General features: G+C 37.6%; 1 pseudogene; it reads left to right on the top strand.

Moving 5' to 3' along the window:
• Positions 1–4,775: 4,775 nt before the first annotated feature.
• LOC147346493 (olfactory receptor 5M5-like) lies at positions 4,776–14,484 on the top strand (annotated as a pseudogene).
• Positions 14,485–17,748: the final 3,264 nt, after the last annotated feature.

The raw sequence follows: 17,748 nt of genomic DNA on the forward strand, positions 1-17,748 counted from the left end.
TGAACTTATCCTGGAAAGGTAAATGGAGATTGATAACATTGTGAAAAATATCATCACAGGTACCTCACCATCAATACAAAATGTGTATCCTTGTGTCTCCTCAATCAGACATGGTGATTGGTCATGGCTCTGGAAAGGGGAGGAAGGAACAAGAGTTATCTCACTGCTCTGCTATGTCTGGGTGATTCCAGTTCTCAAGAAAGTGGCAGAAAAGCATGGCTAAGCCACATTCGGAATCCAATTTAATCACAATAATGCTAGTAACGCTAATCTCTGCCTCCTGTGTGAGTCTGCCAGTGATCCATTATGGTGATCCAGTGGCCTTTGTAGTATCCAGCAATGATAAAGCCAGAAATGTGTCTTCCACTAAAACATTTATTAACTATCTTGTGAACTCTGTTCTAAGTCAGGGACATGACACAAAACAGAATTCTACTCAGATTGTTTAACTGAAGAGGATTCGATGGAAAGAATTTAATAAAGAGAACACAGGCAGTGTTGAAGTCAATCCAAGAAGTTGAAGTGCCTGGAGAGTAAGTTCAGAAAGCAGTTTCATCCCCGTCCTGAAGCAGCAAACACAAGGGCTACAGTCAGGAATCCAGTGAACCTAGATCCAGGAAGAATGTCCCCTGCTACCTTCTCAACACAAGCGTCAGCCAAAATTTTCCTTGCAAAGATGCAGCCACCCTAGCACTTCCCTGTGAAGCTGGGAGACAATTGAAGGGAAATTTGATTTTTTTTTCTCCCTTCCTCTAACTTGTGTTATGCTCCTGGTTTCTCCCATTGGCCAAACTCTGATGGAAACTAGACATCAAAGGAGCTCTATTGATAGAATCTAAAGAATAAACTCCAAATGGACAAAAAAAAAAAAAGTTAAAAAAAAAGATAAAAACTCTAAATGAGCTAGGCTGACAAAGGAAGAATTACCAGCACATTTATATTATCTATATATCCACAGTGTTCCCTGTGCTATGTATTTATTATTATAGTATTTAAAATATAAAGAATAGATTCAGAATCAGGAAATAAGTAGTTCTAATGCAACAAATGTTGTCTGATCATCCAATGGTTTCCCTCTATCACGCACTCTTCTATCCTGTATGTTGTAAACAGGAGAGTTTAATATTTCCCACAAGTTATGTTTCAAAATATCAAGACATGGAGACATAGCTTTGAACAAAAATGAATCCTTTTGCTTCACCATTCCAGGAGATTTGATTCCCTGATGATATTGTGGAGAGACAAGATGTTATGTTCTCTGTGGGTTTAAGATTATTAAAAGAGTAAAACACTTGTGGTTGTTTATAATCTAAATGATTTCCTCTGAGAAGGAGTTCAGCCCTAGAGATTTTGTCCCTCCGTGGCAATTCTGGTATAAACTCCTCAGGTTCTTGACGCCCATGCTGTCACTGAGAAATCACACTTCTTTCATAAGTAAGGCTAGGTATTGTTAAAATATATTGTGAAATCTAGAAATAAATATTTTAATCAATTAGAATAAAATTATGGCCTGAAATGTATTCTCATCCATTAGCAATTTTTAAACAATTCTTTAAAAAAAATTTAATAAAATTTCTGAGAAGTGAAGTGAAGTGAAAGTCACTCAGTCATGTCCAACTCTTTGTGACCCCATGGACTATACAGTCCATAGAATTCTCCAGGTCAGAATACTGGAATGGGTAGCCATTCCATTCTCCAGGGGATCTTCCTGACCCAGGGATTAAACCCAGGCCTCCCGCATTTCAGGCAGATTCTTTACCAGCTGATTCACCAGGGAAGCCCAAGAATACTGGCATGGGTAGCCTATCACTTCTCCAGCAGATATTCCTGACCCAGAAATCGGACTGTGGTCTCCCACATTGCAGGTGGATTCTTTACCAACTGAGCTATTAGGGAAGCCTCCCCCGCCCAAAAAAAAATTGACTTTTCTGGGATTATATTGAAAAGAGCAGTACATATTTAGAATAAATACAATGGGAGAAAATTTCTTCACTAAAAATGAAGAATGATTGAAGATTTCCACTGTGTGGAAATCATTATTATTTTATGTCAGGCAAATTTCTTTTTAAACAGTTTTTTTTCTTCTTTTTCTCTATAATGTGGGTAAAAGAAGAAGTAGTGCTATATAGATTATCACCTAAGTAATTACTGCTTATTGAGTCCCTTCTGGTATAAAAGTGAAGAAAAAATGGGAAAGTCACTCAGTCATGTACAACTACTTGGTACCCCATGGACTATAACTCACCAGGCTTCTCTGTCCATGGGATCCTCCAGGGAAGAATACTGGAGTGGGTAGCCATTCCCTCCAGAGGATCTTCTCAATCCAGGGATTCAACCTGTGTCTCCTACATTGCAGGCAGATTCTTTACCAACTGAAGCCCAGTTTTTCCCTTTACCACAGGGAAGCCCAGTTTCTTCTATACTGCCTCTCTAATTGCCACTAACTTTCACCTGGTGAAGGTGATAGGTTTCCTCCTAAAAGGGGTATCATAAACACACACATCAAATATAAGACACAATTCACTTTGAGAAATGTTAAAGTGACTCAGATTCAACAATCATTTGTAAGTATTAGGTTGGTTGTTTTGAACACTTCCCTCATGGAGAGGTAAGTGCAAGATTTCATTAGGTGAAAATTGCAACCCTCATTAACATACAGATAAAAAAAACTGAGCAGGCTTAAATTCTTCTATTTTTCTCATAATATGAAAATTTATAACTGTACCATGGAGGGGTATCATATTGGAAAAAGCTATAGATCATACGTCACAGACAGAGCCTGAAGGTATGTGTGATTGTCAGAGCACAAATCTCATTAGTCCCCAAGGCCATTTCTGTCCATTTCTGAGTTTTTCTTGCCCAGTCATGTAGGATATTGTGTTCTGTTTTTGAAAAGAAAGATCATGACTGTAAACTACTGAGGTAAATGATCTTAAATGTTCATTGCTTGCAGTGCCTCATTTCCATGCAGTAAAAGTTGAATGGAGATGTTAAATATCTTGATCGATGATTGAATAAATACAAACCTTAAAGACACAAACCAGAAACAAAGAATGTTTGTTTATTATGAACATAACTCTAATCTTAGAAATTTAGAAAAACCAAACGATTGTGGTTTCATAGATTTAAATGACTTGCCTTGCATTTTATCACCCTGGTTAGTAAGTTCAAATATCTCAAGTAGATAATGAAATAGTTCAAATGGGTAAGAAAGTAGGAGTGGTTCATTTACAAAGTGCATTACACGTGACCCATGTCCATCCCTAACCTTGTAGCTATTAATGAGTCTTATAACAATGACATACCTGGTTATGTGCTATTGAAGGAAAGTGTAGATTTTTTGAGTATGGCCTTCATGGTCTCCTTTATCATGCACAAAATTTGAGAAGTGAACTTTGTAATTTCTTTACCTACTGTCTCAGTTTTATAGGTAATATGATTATTTTATTATCAGTGTGATCTTTTACATGATTTAAAGAAGTAGAATTCTTGTCATAAAGTTTACTCTTATTCTCTGCAAGAGTTAAAATGAGGTAGTTATAACAAAATCATTATGTGTCTGTCAATCTTTTTAAGTAATTGTCTCCTCCCCCAAAATGAAATTTTTGATACTGCCTCCTTTAACAGTTGATACCACTGATATGTATAAAAATATACACATAGTATTTATATACTATATGCTTATCTGTTTTCATAGAAAATAACTTATTTACTTTTATGTCCCATGAACCAATTTTTGCCCTCAATAATTGTCTGTAATATAGTAATCTAAATATATCCAGAGATGTCAAAAAATTAAGCATGGTTTGTTGATGTGAGGGCCTCTGGAGGTAGGCAGGAGTACATAAAATGAACATGTAACACAGGGTGAGGGACTAGGTTGAAAATGACCTTGAGGTTAGAGTGGCAGATAGACAGACACTGGTTCTATAAGGATCTATTTATTCCACACCTTAAATTCATTCCACTGTGAATAACTATTTCAATTACTGATGTTTTAGGTACCACATAAAAATTACACTGAAAACAAAGGATTATAATTTCAAAGAATTGTAATGATTAAAGGAATTGAAAGTGACCAATTAATGATAATGATTTTTAGGAAAGATAAAAGCTTCAATTATGAAAAGAAATGTAAAAACACATTTGAAAATATGACTCTTTATGCAAAGGACCTCTCCTTCCTTTTGTTGTTAGTCACTCAGTCATGTCCAAGCAAGCATTTACGACCCAATGGACTATAGCCCACCAGGATCCTCTGTGCGTGGAATTCTCCAGGCAAGGTTACTACAGTGGGTTCCATTTCCTTTTTCATGGGCTCTTACCCAAGCAGGGATCAAACCTGTATCTTCCACATTGCAGGCAGATTCTTGAACAACTCGAGCCACCAGTGAAGCTGAAAGGAATTCTACTTTTAAAGTTAAATATTGAAAACATTAATGCATGATTACTAGGTGATTTCTGCTTTTTAAAAAAAGTTTTTATGTGGACCATTTCTGAAGACTTTACTGAATTTCCTATAATGTTTGCCAAGAGGCATGTGATATCTTAGATCCCTAACTGGGGATCAAACTTATCCCCTGCGTTGGAAGGTGAAATTTTAACCACTGGATTACCAAGGATGTCCCTTGAATTATTTCTTTATGCCATTAGTATTTACAAGTTTGAGAGGAGTAGGCATCTGATGAAATGATGTGAACAATGGAAAAACGATGAAAGATAAATTCATGTTTATTTCCTTTATGTTAGATCTCACTGGAAGCTGAGCAAACACAATGTTAAAGGAAAACTATACAGAGGTGACCGAGTTCATCCTCCTGGGACTGACAGATCGAGCTGACTTGCAGCCTGTCTTTTTTGCGGTCTTCCTAGTCATCTACCTGATCACAGTCATCGGCAATGTAAGCATGATTTTGTTAATCAGAACTGACTCAAAGCTTCAGACCCCAATGTACTTCTTCCTCAGCCACCTCTCCTTTGTAGATCTCTGTTACGCCACCACTGTCACTCCTCAGATGCTGGTTCATTTCCTATGCAAGAGGAAAACCATTTCCTTCCTTGGCTGCTTTATACAGTTCCACTTTTTCATTGCCTTGGTGATTGCAGTTATTATATGCTCACAGTGATGGCTTACGATCGCTATGTGGCCATCTGCAAACCATTGTTATATGGCAGCAAGATGTCCCAAGGTGTCTGCCTTTCTCTTGTTGCTGCTCCTTATTCTTACGGCTTTGTAATTGGTCTTGCCCAGACCATCCTGATGCTTCGTCTCTCCTTCTGTGGACCCAATGAAATCAACCACTTTTACTGTGTGGACCCACCTCTCCTAGTCCTGGCCTGTTCAGATACTTACGTCAAAGAGACTGCCATGTTTGTAGTTGCTGGTTCCAACCTCACGTGTTCTCTCACCGTCATCCTCATCTCCTACATTTTCATCTTTAGAGCCATTCTGCATATCTGCTCTGCAGAAGGGAGGCACAAGGCCTTCTCCACCTGTGGGTCCACCTGACAGCTGTCACTGTCTTTTATGGGACACTTCTCTGCATGTATCTGAGGCCCCCTTCTGAGACTTCTGTAGAACAGGGCAAACTTGTAGCTGTTTTTCACATTTTCATGAGTCCTATGCTAAACCCTTTGATCTACAGCCTTCAGAACAAAGATGTTAAAAAGGCAATAAGGAGAGTGATTCAAGAGAAATTTTTTGTCAAATAGAATAGACATTTTGGTTACAGGTATGTAACATATACATAGTCTCTGATCAGTTAGTGAGCACTTTAACAAATCATTTTGTCTATTGACCATTCTTAACTTGTATAATTCACGAATAAGACTTGGAACAATGTTTTTAAATTGTTAGCTGTGACTCAGTGTATTAAAATAATACTACATATAAATTAAAACACAAGACCAAATAACATTATTATTGCTGTATAAAATAAATAAAGGAGAGATTATTCTATCCATGTTACTCAAAAAGGTACAGACTTTTAACAGATAGAACTAAAAAATGATGTTAAGGGAATGACAATGTTTTAGATTTCCAGGGCTTAATGGGTTTTCAATTTATTTTCTAGGAACTTGTCAACCTTGTATGTTTATTTGTCTGTTGGTTTGTTTCTTTTGTTTTCTATTATTCAAATTTTATAGCAATGAAGATTTTGGGGAATCTCAGGTTATTATTCCAGGATATATTTTAGATCATAATACTGGTTGAATAGAATTCTCATTCATAAGATTTTTTATGTAAATGCAAATATTTACATTATTGATTGATGTAAATTGAATCAATTAATACTGATTTGAATATTTTTTATTATTCATTTTACCTGTTTTAAACTAATTTACATCCCTATCATAAAACTAGTTTTGGAGTTTCACTTTTTGTTGTTATGAATGATTTCCAATACACAACCAAATTATAAACTAATATAAAGAATACCAGGGTCAGTATAACTACAAATTAATATTTTCAAGCATAGCCACAATTTTTATTTTTAAATTTTTAGTTTATTTTAGAGCAGATTTGATTAACAATATTGTGTTAGTTTCAGATATACAGCAAAGTGACTCAGTTATAAATATCCATATATCTATTTTTTAAAATTGTTTTCCCATTTCTGTTACTACAGAGTATTGAACAGTGTTCCCTGTGCTATAACAGCAGGTCCTTTTGTTTCCTACATTTTAGAAACTCAGATCCCACACCTCTCCATGTCATGGACACTACTGCTCATCTTTGGCATCTCCTCCTGAGGCATATCCGGGAAAAGACTATGATGTTGAAAAGTGCTTAAATGGGAACTGAGCAGAGTAGGGTCCTATTAAGTCCATGTAGTGAATTTTCTTTTTTTCAGATCTTCAGTGTCCTTACAGATGTTTGAATTTTCACATATAAAAATGGAGAAACATGATGTGGATTTGCCTATTTATTTTTTTGGTAATTTAAAAAAAAATTTAGGCCAAATTATTATGACACGTCAAGTATTGAGCTAGTATAATTCCTTTTAACATTTATAGTTTCCTTCCCTTCTGTGATGTATAAAGTCTAAAAGTCAAATTTGTCTGATATTCACATATATTAGGCAGTATTTTTTGTTTGTTTGTTTATGGCTATTATGTATATTTTGACTTTTATTTTCAAGTCGTGAGTCCTTTTAATTACTGTGTTCTCTATTTTATTGTGAATATTGGCACTTTCGAATATTTTCTAATAATTAACTTATGCTGTTCACAAACTACTTTATGTGTTTTTCCCTTTACTTACTGTGAATTAAATCAAATTTTAAGTTTGTTTTCTTTTTACTCCATGTTTGAATATGACATGTTCTATTACCACTTTTAATAAATTCCCTTAAATTGTATATGCATACTTGTCTTAACTTAGTCTTCATTATTCAATGCATCTACTTTGATTTTAAATAATAAAAGGGCCTTAGAATATTTTAATTATGAATAAATCCTGCTTCTTACTTATAAACTATCATTTGAAGGTTGGGAATATATCTCTAATAACAAATTTTCAATAATGAAGTTTAAATATTATTTATATTTTATGACTAAAATTATAATTATATCAAATTTTGACTCCATGTCCATGTTCTTTTAACTTTAGTGACATTTATCAATGTTTCTCTCACAGTTTTCTTGCTCTCACTCTTTGTTTATGGCTTAGTTTTCTTTAGTTGATGTAAACCCTTAATCACATCTGTCAGTAGAGTGTCTCTCTTTCCACTTATCTGAGAATATCACTTGTCCATTCTCAAAGAAGAATTCATTTGGGTATGCATGTACAAAAACAGTTACTTGCCTAGAGGACTTAAAGTATTTTATTTTCTGTCTTCTTTTATCTTGTTTATACAGACTGACACCCTACCAGATTATTTGGTATTTTTCTATGGGTAATGTATTATCTTTTTAATTATCAATTTTCAGTTTCAATGTCAGTTGGATTTAGTTGTATCCACCCTTTAGTATTTTCAGTGCCTCCGTGGCTGATTTCTTTAAGTCATATTCTCTTAGGATATATTCTCACAATATCATATAACTTTAATTCAGATAAATTTTGCAACTGCCGTTTTAATATTATCAGTGTGATTGACTCATATATTATCATCAATATTCTCAACTTCGTGAGGACCAGGTCAATAAACCATATCTACTGCCTCTGTTATTCTACTATTTGTTGCCTCCAGAGTGTTTTTAATTTCATGTATTGCATTATTCATTATATATTGACTCTTTTTTATTTCTTCTAGGTCCTTGTTAAACCTTTCTTGCATCTTCTCAATCCTTGTCTCCAAGCTATTTATCTGTGATTCCATTTTAATTTCAAGATTTTGGATCAATTTCACTATCATTATTTGGAATTCTTTATCAGGTAGATTCCCTATCTCTTCCTCTTTTGTTTGGTTTGGTGGGCATTTATCCTGTTCCTTTATCTGCTGGCTATTCCTCTGTCTCTTCATCTTGTTTAAATTGCTGAGTTTGGGGTGTCCTTTCTGTATTCTGGCAGTTTGTGGAGTTCTCTTTATTGTGGCTTTTCCTCGCTGTGTGTGGGTTTGTACAGGTGGCTTGTCAAGGTTTCCTGGTTAGGGAAGCTTGTGTCGGTGTTCTGATGGGTGGAGCTGTATTTCTTCTCTTTGTTCAGTCGCGCTGTGGGGAGGGAGGGAGGGATGCTGCAAACAAATAACACTGGCGTGTGCTCGCAATGCCTCAGCCACACTGAGTCTGCCCCCGCTCACGGTGCGTGTAGCCTCCCTGCCCACACTGCTCGGGCTCTAGGTTGTTCTGCCGGGAACAATCCGAGGCTGGCCCTGGGTTGCATGTACCTCCCAGGTTCAAGCCGCTCAGGTTCAGGCACTCGGGTAGTCCTCAGAGGCGCAGACTCAGTTGGGCCTGAGTTTTGTGCTCTTCCCAGGTCCAAGCAGCTCAAGTGATGAGGCGTTTGGCGAGCGCCAATGCTGCGACATATCGCCTCCCCGCCACTCGGTTATCTGGGTGTAAAACCGGCGCACCTTCTCAGGCAGATGTTAACCATCCAGACCCCCAAGAAGTTTTAGTTAGCAAAGAAGCCTGCTTACAGTTTTATAGATAATGTCTCTCTGGGGCTGCGATTGCCCTCTTCCGGCTCTGGCTGCCTGTCACCAGAGGGGGAAGGTCTGCAGCCGGCTATCTCTGTTCAGTCCTTTGTTCCGTGCGTGGGCCTGGTGGTCTTAGGTTAGGGCTGGCTTTTCGCGTGGTAGATATCCCACAGTCTGGTTTGCTAGCCCAAATTATTTCGCTCAGATAGCGCTCAGGGTATTCAGGCCAGATTCTTAGTCTAAGCGATGCAGCCCGCGCTGCGCCTCCCTGCCCAGCCCCCGCTTGCTAATGGCGCGTGCAGGCGTCTGCGCTGCTTCTCCGCTGGGGGAGTTACCATAGGACTTGCAATCTTCCAGTTTTAATTGTTTATTTATTTTTTCTTCCTGTTATGTTGCCCTCTGTGCTTCCAAAGCTCGGCACAGATTCGGCAGTGAGAAGGTTTCCTGTGTTTGGAAACTTCTCTCTTTTTAAGACTCCCTTCCCGGGACGGAACTCCATCCCTCCCTCTTTTGTCTCTTTTTTTGTCTTTTATATTTTTTCCTACCTCCTTTCGAAGAGTTGGATTGCTTTTCTGGGTGCCTGATGTCCTCTGCCGGCATTCAGAAGTTGTTTTGTGGAATTTACTCGACGTTTAAATGCTCTTTTGATGAATTTGAATTTGAAAAACAAAAACCATATGATTATCTCAATAGATGCAGAGAAAGCCTTTGACAAAATTCAACACCCATTTATGATAAAAACTCTCCAGAAAGCAGGAATAGAAGGAACATACCTCATCATAATAAAAGCTATATATGACAAACCCACAGCAAACATTATCCTCAATGGTGAAAAATTGAAAGCATTCCCTATAAAGTCAGGAACAAGACAAGGGTGCCCACTTTCACCATTACTATTCAACATAGTTTTGGAAGTTTTGGCCACAGCAATCAGAGCAGAAAAAGAAATAAAAGGAATCCAAATTGGAAAAGAAGAAGTAAAACTCTCACTATTTGCAGATGACATGATCCTCTACATAGAAAACCCTAAAGACTCCACCAGAAAATTACTAGAACTAATCAATGATTATAGTAAAGTTGCAGGATATAAAATCAACACACAGAAATCCCTTGCATTCCTATACACTAATAATCAGAAAACAGAAAGAGAAATTAAGGAAACAATTCCATTCACCATTGCAACGAAAAGAATAAAATAATTAGGAATATATCTACCTAAAGAAACTAAAGACCTATATATAGAAAACTATAAAACACTGGTGAAAGAAATCAAAGAGGACACTAATAGATGGAGAAATATACCATGTTCATGGATTGGAAGAATCAATATAGTGAAAGTGAGTATACTACCCAAAGCAATTTATAGATTCAATGCAATCCCTATCAAGCTACCAACAGTATTCTTCACAGAGCTAGAACAAATAATTTCACAATTTGTATGGAAATACAAAAAACCTCGAATAGCCAAAGCGATCTTGAGAAAGAAAAATGGAACTGGAGGAATCAACCTACCTGACTTCAGGCTCTACTACAAAGCCACAGTCATCAAGACAGTATGGTACTGGCACAAAGACAGAAATATAGATCAATGGAACAAAATAGAAAGCCCAGAGATAAATCCACGCACATATGGACACCTTATCTTCGACAAAGGAGGCAAGAATATACAATGGATTAAAGACAATCTCTTTAACAAGTGGTGCTGGGAAATCTGGTCAACCACTTGTAAAAGAATGAAACTAGAACACTTTCTAACACCATATACAAAAATAAACTCAAAATGGATTAAAGATCTCAACGTAAGACCAGAAACTATAAAACTCCTAGAGGAGAACATAGGCAAAACACTCTCTGACATACATCACAGCAGGATCCTCTATGATCCACCTCCCAGAATATTGGAAATAAAAGTAAAAATAAACAAATGGGACCTAATTAAACTTAAAAGCTTCTGCACATCAAAGGAAAGTATTAGCAAGGTGAAAAGGCAGCCTTCAGAATGGGAGAAAATAATAGCAAATGAAGCAACCGACAAACAACTAATCTCAAAAATATACAAGCAACTCCTACAGCTCAACTCCAGAAAAATAAATGACCCAATCAAAAAATGGGCCAAAGATCTAAATAGACATTTCTCCAAAGAAGACATACTGATGGCTAACAAACACATGAAAAGATGCTCAACATCACTCATTATCAGAGAAATGCAAATCAAAACCACTGTGAGGTACCATTTCACACCAGTCAGAATGGCTGTGATCCAAAAGTCTACAAATAATAAATGCTGGAGAGGGTGTGGAGAAAAGGGAACCCTCTTACACTGTTGGTGGGAATGCAAACTAGTACAGCCACTATGGAGAACAGTGTGGAGATTCCTTAAAAAACTGGAAATAGAACTGCCTTATGATCCAGCAATCCCACTGCTGGGCATACACACTGAGGAAACCAGAAGGGAAAGAGACACGTGTACCCCAATGTTCATCGCAGCACTGTTTATAATAGCCAGGACATGGAAGCAACCTAGATGTCCATCAGCAGATGAATGGATAAGAAAGCTGTGGTACATATACACAATGGAGTATTACTCAGCCATTAAAAAGAATACATTTGAATCAGTTCTAATGAGGTGGATGAAACTGGAGCCTATTATACAGAGTGAAGTAAGCCAGAAGGAAAAACACCAATACAGTATACTAATGCATATATATGGAATTTAGAAAGATGGTAACGATAACCCTGTATACGAGACAGCAAAAGAGACACTGATGTATAGAACAGTCTTATGGACTCTGTGGGAGAGGGAGAGGATGGGAAGATTTAGGAGAATGGCATTGAAACATGTGAAACGTCATGTATGAAACGAGATGCCAGTCCAGGTTCAATGCACGATGCTGGATGCTTGGGGCTGGTGCACTGGGATGACCCAGAGGGATGGTGTGGGGAGGGAGGAGGGAGGAGGGTTCAGGATGGGGAACACATGTATACTAATAGATTAAAAAAATAAAAATAAAAAAAATAAACCATATCTAACTTTGATCACTTATTTAAAGTCAGACTTTATCCCCAAACCTAGAATGTAGATGTTCTGAATATATGTCATTTGAGTTAATAAAATATCACTATGCCCTATGCATTATAGTTCTTTGAGCAGTGCAAGATCTACTCCCTTCCAGTTTCCAACATGATTTTCACTCATTCTTAAATATATAATTCTGACTGTGCAACTTCAACGCCTCTTCACTCCCACCATGAAACAGAAGCATTTGAAGGACAAAAATCATCTGTCTTTTTCTGACACTTTCTTCATTGACGATACAGTGGCAAACAGATAATTTTCTCTGAATATTTGTTAACTATACCATTGACCGCTTAGTCATGTATGACTCTTTGCAACCCCATAAACTGTAGCCTACCAGGCTCCTATGTCCATGGGATTTTCCAGGCAAGAATACTGGAGTGGGTTGCCATTTCCTTCTCCAGGGGATCTTCCAGACCCAGAGATCGAACCCGGGTCTCCTGCATTGCAGGCAGATGCTTTATCCTCTGAGCCACCAGGGAAACCCGCTTGTTAACTATATGCATGGATGAATGAATGGATTAATGGGTAAGCAAATGCCATTTTACCCAGCGAATGTGTAGCATTGGGTGAATTTGTTGCATTTATTCCCTAAGCAATATGTTATAAAGTACTGTCTAATAGTCTGTTTGATCCCAGCCTCACAGTTTATTAACTGTAGGTTCCAGGGAAAGCTTATTAATCTCCACTTGCTTCAGTTTCCCATCTGTAAAATGAAGGTACTAATACTAAGCACCCACAGTGCTTGTGAGGATTAACTGAACTAATGGTTGTGTAATACTAAGTCTAATGCTGGCACATAGGATGTACTCAAAGTTACATATAAATAATGTTAATGCTACCTATAAATAATGACTCCCATTCTGTTTTCTTCCTATGGTTTTTAAATGAGTTAGTTACACATCCCACATCCTCTCCCTGTAAACTTTCAGTTTTGACAGGTGAGATTATGTGTTCAATTAAATACAGATTGACCTGAGGGGAAAAATAAGAATTACTGTACAGTCATTGAATTAAATACACATTGCCTACTCTGGAATTATTTAGCACATATTTGTTCTCAAGTGTTATCTCCAAGGATAGCTGTGGAAATCGCATCTCTGCTCAAAAGGGTTTGAAATCTGGTTGGGACCATAAGCAATATTAATAAGTAATGAAAACAGAGTGTTTCAGCCAAGGATGAGGCAGAGAGTTAAGACAGCGTGGAGGATGGAAGTCAATCTCTGTGGAGGCACAGAAAGTGTCTTTTAAAAATTTTCAATTTGCACCTTTCAGCTAGTGCCATGACCAACCTAAACCCAATGAGAACCAGGAAAGCACTGACACAGGGAAAGCTAAGGTAACATTTAAAAACATAATGAGGGAAGAAAGGACAAACTATGTCTTCAGGTTAAGGTATGGAAATGACCTAGGCTGAAAAAGCAGTCAACTGGGTTTGTGAAGTCAGGAGTTTAAATCCTACCCTGACACATACTAGCCATGTAGCACAGGTGAATTAGAGACTGACTGTTCCTTTAGAGGAACCTCTATCTGTTTAGCTGAAACTTCAAGAGTAAGTCATTTCCTCTTTGAGTTGTTTTGAGGCATCAGAGAAATTACCTACAGAAAAAGTGTTTGTCAATCCACTAGTCTGTTGCAAAGTCCTATTCATGCTTGACCTGCCCAAGACATCCATGTATATCAGGAAGGATAAGATATGAGCTCTTGATTTTGGAGAGGAAGCAGTTTCAGTTTAAAAGAAAAGGAAATGCCAGTCCAGGTTCAATGCACGATACTGGATGCTTGGGGCTGGTGCACTGGGACGACCTGGAGGGATGGTATGGGGAGGGAGGAGGGAGGAGGGTTCAGGAGGGGGAGCACATGTATACCTGTGATGGATTCATTTTGATGTTTGGCAAAACTAATACAATTACGTAAAGTTTAAAAATAAAATTAAATTTAAAAAAAAAAGAAAAGGAAAATATATCTAATCAAACACTCATCAAAATTTCAAGTTGATATTTTTTGAGTGACTGAATACATCTCTTAGGGCAAATAGTGATTTGAAATTATGGAGAATAAGCCTGAGGAGTATCATGTGCTTTCTGATCCAGGTGTTCCAGTAAATGGCTAATGCTCCTAATTCCTTCTGAGATTTGCTTTAAGAATGGGTCCCCAACTCGCATATTCTGCTAGAAATGTGGTTATGTCTCTCAGCTTAGAGAGGGTTAATGAACTATCTTAAGCAGGGCTAAAGAAAGCAAGTGTACATGCAAGCCAGAAGTAAAACTTTGTGCTTCTAATTTCTATTTTCAGTTGAAAGGAAATTTTAGTAAAGTCTCAATCTGATGCCCAAAATTTGCACTTTGTTTGCTCAAAATAAGTACATGTAATCCTTTCTGTTTTCAGTATCAGTGTCAAATTCAACTAAGTTCCTGGACAACATAGTTAGTGACATTTCTACTGATCTCTCTGAACACTATATGACAGAGCTGTCACTACTGCACAAGAATCAAGAAAGGCAAACATTCTGCTCCCTCACACAAATGTGAGGACATATTCTCAGGTGTAGGATGGATCTGATCCTAGTACCAGAGATCTTATCATTAGAGGCGGACAACCTAACAACCACTTGCATATTGATTTTGATTTCTTAAGATTGGGTGTGGATGCTTTATTTTAATGATGATCCATTGTTTTAATACCCTTCCATAGTCTTTCATGAGATATAAAATAAAATGAAGCAAAAAATAAAATAAATAAATAAAAGCAGAGTAAGCTTGAGAACCATTCTTACAGTGAATTCTTGCTAAAAGTTTATATTTACTGCTCTTTCTTGGACAAATTTGTTTTCTCATTCATTTATAATGAATGCCCTACAAACTTCATCTAGACAGGTAGATTCCCCTTTAAGACAATCTCACAAGCACTTACCTGGAGGAGGAAATGGCAATGCACCCCAGTATTCTTGCAACTAAAACTCCCATGGACACAGGACCCTGATCAGATACAGTCCATGGGGCCACAAAGAGCCAGACCCAACTGAGCACACACCCTGCATAAGCACTGACCCTTGCTTTGGAGCTCATCTCTCCTTAATCCTTTCCATTTTTTGTGGGGTTTAGGAAGCGCTCATTTTCCTTCCATACCCTACATTGGCAGCTCTCCTGACCTCTGTGTTGCAGGAATGGCAGGATTCAGGCACATACAACTCACGCAGTTAACAGGTTTTTGTCCTTAGATTATTTATTATGCTCTGCTCTTATTGTCTTGATATGCTTGATAGTTTTTGAACAATGAGTACATTTTCTTTTGTACTGGATTCTGTCTATAGTGTAGCCCACCAGGCTACTCTGTCCATGGGGATTCTCCAGGTAAGAACACTGGAGTGGGTTGCCATTCCCTTCTCCCAGGGATCTTTCCAACTCAGGAATTGAACATGGGTCTCCTGCATTGGAAGCAGATTCTTTACCATCTGAACCACCAGAGAAGACCATATAATGTCCTAGTTCCAGGTTTAACAGTTTGTAGCCTTCTACAGTCCTTGAGCTACTCCACCATCAGAAGAGGCTCTTCTTGGCTGTGCACAGGAAAAACATAAGTACTTTGTTCAGAAGGTACTCATCTTCACTCTAATCTGACCAGGCAGCCAAGTCAACTGTGATTTTTCTTTCTCTGTAAACACATTCTCTTACTACACATTTTCTTCTCTCCACTTATCAGTACTTCTACTCTGCTTCATTTGGGATATGTCTAGATCTCATACAAGTCACTGAGCTTGTGAGTCAAGGCCATTTTTACTCCCACAAGCAATCATCAAGTGCATGTAATAAATGAATTCTGCAAATGAACTTCTCTATTTCAGTTTCCGGCCACATCTTTATGCATTTGAAATTTCCATATCTTGATCTTTATCTTTCCATTTTTCTCTGTTCCTGTAATCATCACTTATTCTTTCTTTTGGGTTTCTTGTGTGTTAAAGAGCTTGAAATTTTTTCTAAACCATCCTGATGCTGTTATACACTGTTTTCAGAGTATTTCCTCCCAAACACCTCTTTCATAGCATCTGTAACTCAGAGCCAACTCCTGTTCTTCAGTGAAGATTATGATATCTTTGTAGGAAACTTATAGGTAGAGATGAATCACGCTCTCAATGAAGTGAAATTATTGTGTTTGATGGAGCATCTCATTTATGATTTTTTGCAGTGCTTTGTATGAAATGTATGCATACACACATACCTACAAGCTCCAAAGGATGATCACATATAGCATTTTTACACACACACACACACACACACACACACACACATGCATATGTAAAAGGAGAAGGAAAAGGCAACACACTACAGTATTTTTGCCTGGAGAATTCCATGGATATCATATTAATTCTATTATATTTTTATTAAGTGAATGTTTCTTAAAATTTTGTAGTACTTTAAAATTTTCAAGTTTCAAACACATGACTTCTTATATTCCCATAATAGCTCCTCCCTCCCCCACAACACAATATTGTATTCCCCTAATTCCCTCTCCCCATTGGTAACCTCTAGTTTTGCCTCTGTATCTGTGAGTTGCTTCTTTATTGTTTAATTCACAAGTCTGTTGTATTTTTTTTACAATCCACATATATGTCATATCATACAATGTTTGTCATTTGTTTTTTTGTTTGTTTGTTTGTTTGTTTTTTCTCTATCTGTTTTATTTCAGTAGCATAATGCCATACTGCTGTACTGTACTGTATAGCGTACAGTGGTACCGTATCTTTATTTGGAGTCAAAGATAAATGGAAGCAAGTGTAAAAGCAGTGATTATTTTGAAGGACACTTCAGATCTTCTCCATAGACTCCCATGAACTTATCCTGGAAAGGTAAATGGAGATTGATAACATTGTGAAAAATATCATCACAGGTACCTCACCATCAATACAAAATGTCCTTCGTGTGATTGATATCCATGTGTCTCCTCAATCAGACATGATGCTTGGTCATGGCTCTGGAAAGGGGAGGAAGGAACAAGAGTTATCTCACTGCTCTGCTATGTCTGGGTGATTCCAGTTCTCAAGAAAGTGGCAGAAAAGCATGGATAAGCCACATTTGGAATCAAATTTAATCACAATAATGCTAGTAACGCTAATCTCTGCCTCCTGTGTGAGTCTGCCAGTGAGCCATTATGGTGATTCAGTGGCCTCTGTAGTATCCAGCAATGATAAAGCCAGAAATGTGTCTTCCACTGCAACATTTATTAACTATGTTGTGAACTCCATTCTAAGGGACATGACACAAAACAGAATTTTATTCAGATGGTTTAACTGAAGAGGATTTGATGGAAAGAATTTGATAAAGAGAACACAGGCAGTGTTGAAGTCAATCCAAGAAGTTGAAGTGCCTGGAGGGTAAGTTCAGAAAGCAGTTTCATTCCCGTCCTGAAGCAGCGAACACCAGGGTTATGGTCACGAGTCCAGTGAACCTAGATCCAGGAAGAATGTCCCCTGCTACTTTCTCAACACAAGCCTCAGCCGAAATTTTCCTTGCAAAGATGCAGCCACCCTAGCACTTCCCTATGAAACTGGGAGACAATTAGAGGGAATTTTTTTTTTCCCTTCCTCTCACTTGT

This window comes from Bos grunniens, chromosome 23, assembly GCF_055505025.1.
Source record: "Bos grunniens cultivar Pamir isolate PY7600 chromosome 23, Bosgru_T2T1.0, whole genome shotgun sequence".
NCBI lineage: Eukaryota > Metazoa > Chordata > Mammalia > Artiodactyla > Bovidae > Bos > Bos grunniens.